Source organism: Bos mutus, chromosome 16 (assembly GCF_027580195.1).
Source record: "Bos mutus isolate GX-2022 chromosome 16, NWIPB_WYAK_1.1, whole genome shotgun sequence".
Taxonomy (NCBI): domain Eukaryota; kingdom Metazoa; phylum Chordata; class Mammalia; order Artiodactyla; family Bovidae; genus Bos; species Bos mutus.
The window spans coordinates 15,420,181-15,424,833 of NC_091632.1; the positions used below are offsets into that span (position 1 = coordinate 15,420,181).

General features: G+C 51.8%; 1 pseudogene; it reads left to right on the forward strand.

Annotated features, from left to right (window-relative positions):
- Positions 1 to 3,396: 3,396 nt before the first annotated feature.
- Positions 3,397 to 3,853, forward strand: LOC102267924 (large ribosomal subunit protein eL29 pseudogene; annotated as a pseudogene).
- The last annotated feature ends 800 nt before the right edge of the window (positions 3,854 to 4,653 follow it).

Consider the following 4,653-nt stretch of genomic DNA (forward strand, 5'->3'; position numbering starts at 1 on the left):
GGAGGCAGCGGACTTTGCTCCTAGGAAAGGAGGGTTGGGAAAACCAGCCTCTAGGAAAGCAGCGTTCTCCCTGGTGAAGACGGCATCGATGTGTATCTGGTTCCGGCAGCATCCTGATCACCATGAATCGAGGATGGCAAGCAACACGCCTACCTGTTTTGGAGAAAAGGTAGCAAAGGAGAGAAGAGACTCTGTCCCAGAGTCTGGGCACAAAATCCAGCACTTTCAACAGGCCAAACTCCTGGGCTTGATGCTAAGGCCTCCTGAGCAAGTAAAGGAGGGAAAAAGGGACTTTCCTGGCAGTCCAGGGGTTAAGACTCCACACTTCCACTGCAGGCAAGCACGACGTGACTAGGAAATTTAAAAAAAAAAAATGAAAGGAGGGAAAGAGATGTTTGTGGACTTACTTTTTACGTTCTAGGAGTTACCTGGTGATCCCGGCATGGCCACGCGGGTCAGACTCACATAAGACAACCCCTTCCCGGAATCACGTATTCACTTCCAGAACTACCAAGTATGGGTTCACCCAACCCTTCCTCTTCCTGTTTATGTTTTGTCTGTAATATTCATAAACACAATGAATTGTATGATTAGGACTTCCATTTTTTTCTTCTTCTTTAAATTACCTTTTAAAATTCAAGATCTTCTCTGGGTTTCTGTCTCACAGGTTAATTATAGGGTTGATTCATTTATTCGTTCAACAAACATTAAACAGTAATTTCGGGCCAGGGTTGCAGAGCCAAGCGAGACCTGCTGCCGGGTCTGGTAGTCTGGTGAGGACAGACGTATGGAGAATTTAAACGGTGAGAAAGTGCTGAGGAGGGGACCTGGGCCGAGTGCTGAGGCACATTAGCGAGTATGAACTCTGTGGGTGGGGCTGGGGAAGGCTCTGAGCTGAGCTGCTGTTGGAGCTGCGTCTGGCAGGAGCATCTCCAGGCCCCTGTGGGACCTCCCCCGAGTTTTCTGTCTTCTCCAAACAAGAGCTTAGCAAAAGCTGCCCTGGGCAAAAGCTCTGCCCTTAGCAAATGCATTTGAAACCCTACTTCCCCAGTGCTGTTTTTATTCTTGAGTTTCCTTCCGCACTAGCTCAGCTGACTTTCCCAAAAGGAATATGTGGCTGGTATATTTGGTGTGTTCCTGTCACTTCATCGCCTCCTAGGAACAAGTGAGCACTTTAAAATTGGGAAAGATTCTCCTGAATTTGAAGGGTTTACAGGAACTCTAGCTGGGCAGGGGACCAGATCCCATGAAACACCCTTTCCAAAACTCAAATTCAGTTTGTACAACAATAAGCAGGGATGCTTGCAATGAAAAAAACAAAACCAAATGAAAAGAAACCTCACAGGTTGTTCCAGTTCACTCCCAGAAATTGATTCTTTAGACCCAGGATGCTGTCATGAAATTTTTCAGAAGCGACCCACCTGTTCGTGCTGGTGGGTTGCTTGTGAAAGCAACTGGCCATCTTTGCCTCTGCAGGTTCTTACCGCTTATTTGGAGGCCTACTTGGGCTGCTGCTAAGTGAAGAGATTCCTCCAGTAAACAAGGTTCGGGGGGTGGGGAAGGGGGCTTGGAGGATCCAACCAAGCCTCTGGCTTAAGAAGGAGCCAGAGAACCACTTGGGGCATCGTCCACAGCTGGGAAAAAGCTCACTGAAGGCCTCACTGCAGAAGGGTCCACAGGAACATCACTGATCCATTAGCAAGCAATGCTGGTCAGGCTCCCGACTGAAAGGCTAAGGTCCTTCTAGAGGAGGAGACAATAACATACCCCATCTGCTGAGAGCATTACAGTTCCCAAAGGGCTTCACTGCATGATCTCATCTGACCATCACGGTCACCACATGTGAGAAACAGGTTTTGATTCCTGTAACCCTGGCAGCACCAAGAGATGCTGGGTGAGACTTCAGCATCACCCTGGCCGGCTCCCCGTTCCCCAACCCACCCCCAACAAGCCTATCATCTAAGCAAAACGGTGTACACGTGCTTGCTGACAATATCTCAGCATCTCCTTTCTTAGGGCCCCAAGAGCCTCCTATAATAAACTCTGAAGCCTCACTGATCACAGACATTTTGCAGAGGGGTAAACTCAGGCTCAGCCTTGCCAAAAGTTGTGTAGCTAGAAAAAAATGGAGCTGGGACTAGGACAGATTCGCAAGGCAGGCCTCTCCCTTGACTCATATGAGCTGCCTCCTTGGCAAAAAGTGAAGTCACTCAGTCGTGTCCGACTCTTTGCGACCCCATGGACTGTAGCCTACCAGGCTTCTCAGTCCATAGGATTTTCCAGGCAAGAGTACTGGAGTGGGGTGCCATTGCCTTCTCCAGGGGATCTTCCCATCCCAGGGATCAAACCCGGGCCTCCCACATTGTAGGCAGATGCTTTACCCTCTGAGCCACCAGGGAAGAGGGTCAGAAAACCCAAGCAGGGAGAGGCAGGCACAACCTCAGCCTCAGACTCTGACCTGAGGGATGACCTAGAGGGAGGCACATCCCTAAGGCATTGGCACAGATGGTCAGCCTGGTGGGCATCATGGGCTGGCTTTCTTAGCCCTGGCACCAATCTGCTGCTGGCACTCTTGCCTTCAGCACCCATGAGACAGTTGCCTGGACTGCTCTTGGGCATCGGGCCCCCTGTAAACTCTCACTAGTGTGCTCAAGGCAGCCCCCTTGCTATGTACGCTCCATCCTCTGAGACTTGCAGCGAGGATCTGGGTCAGTGACGGAAGTCAGGCATAGAGAGGTGGACACTCTGGGCTGCTAATTATGACAATGATCATAAGCCACACTTCTTGTTCTCTTCAGTCGCTCAATCGTGTCTGACTCTGCAACCCCATGGACTGTGGCACATCAAGTTCCTCTGTCCTTCACCATCTCCCAGAGCTTGCTCAAACTCATGTCCATTGAGTCGGTGATGCTGTCTAACCATCTCATCCTCTGCTGCCCTCTTCTCCTTTTGCCTTCGATCTTTCCCAGCATCAGGATCTTTTCCATTAGGTCAAGTCTGCATCAGGTGGCCAAAGTATTGGAGCTTCAGCTTCAGCAACAGTCCTTCCAATGATTAGTCAGGGCTGACTTCCTCAAGGAGAAAATCAGTCACATTGTTGATTCCCAAACCTGGAGATCTGGGGATCTTTTGCCATAAAGTTGAACAAGCCACGCCTACTTGCTCCTGAGTCAGATACCCGGAGGGAGCTGGAGGTTCATATACGTTAGGCTCTTTGATAACACTTGTATGTTGAATAAAGTTTGAAGTTTAAACCCACACATGCTTCTCCTGTGTTTATCTTAGTGATGGTTATGTAGTTGAGAGTCTGCAGCAGAAAATGTATCTCAAAAAGCTACCTTGGTTCTTTCTCGTCTGGTACCAGGCGCTTCAGGATCTGCTGTCCCCAATGCAAACATGGCCAAGTCCGAGAACCACACCATGCACAACCAGTCCTGAAAATGGCCCAGAAACGGCATCAAGAAATCCCAATCACAAGAATATGAGTCTCCTAAGGCGGTGGACCCCAAGTTCCTGAGGATCATGCACTTTGCCAAGAAACACAACAAGAAGGGCCTGAAGAAGATGCCGACAACGCCAAGGCTGAGGCTGTCAAGGCCCTCGTGAAGCCCAAGGAAATCAAGCCCCAGATCCCAATGGGCGGCAGCCGCAAGCTCAGCCAACTTGCCTACACCGCTCAGCCCAAGCTCAGGAAACGTGCCCGTGCCCGCTCATCAAGGGTCTCAGGTTCTGCCGGCCAAAGTCCCAGGCCAAGGCTTCAACCAAGGCCTGGGCACCTACAGCTGCAGCTCTGGCTCCCAAGGGTGCCCAGGCACCAAAGCTCTGGAGTAGAGACCTTCATCTGCCAGTATGAGGACAGAAGGGCCGATGTGACCCCTGGGCTGCTGTCTGCATAGTGCCGGTGCCCTCATTTGGGATCTGAACAAATAAATCTGAGACAGGATCTGTCAAAAACACAACAAAAAGCTACCTTGGTTTCCAGTGACCTGTAGCGTGAGGTGTCTGTGGCCTACCCGATGGACCCAGGAGACAGCAGGGCATCTGGGCACGACATCAACCACCCCAGGCTCGGCTCAGGTCCACTTGGCTGGCCACCTGCATGTGGGGCTCGAGGTGGCTGGGTTGCTCCATGTGGCACAAGGGGCCCCGTCTGGCCCTCCCCTGGCAGAGCTGAGCTAGTGCTCTTCCTTCTGTTCCACTCCCCCATCTCGGACTCTGCTCTGCACCCATTGCTGGGGTTTGGAGGGGGGGGCGTCGCTGGGAGCCCTGCGAGGGTGGAGACAGGCACCTTCTGGATGTTGCTTTGCCCTGGGATGGAGAGGCTCTCCCTCTGACCTGGGAACACAGGCCCGCGTCCCTGGTTTCTGAGTTGGCTGGAGCATCCTCCGTTGAGCCATCAAAGAGGACCCTGAGAGCTGAGGGCAGGGCAGCTAGGCAAGGATGCTCTCTCGCTGTGGGATCCCATGGGTTTCTGGATTTGAGACTGCCTGGCATGATAACCAGCCCAGAAGTGTTCTGCAGTGGGGAAGCGGCTGCTGGGAGAGATGGACAGAGCACACAGAGGCTTTGGTTTTAGATCTCACTAGCTGACTACCTGGAGGCAGGTTACTCACCTCTCTGAGCCGAGTCATGCTGGGAATTCGGAGTCAGTGG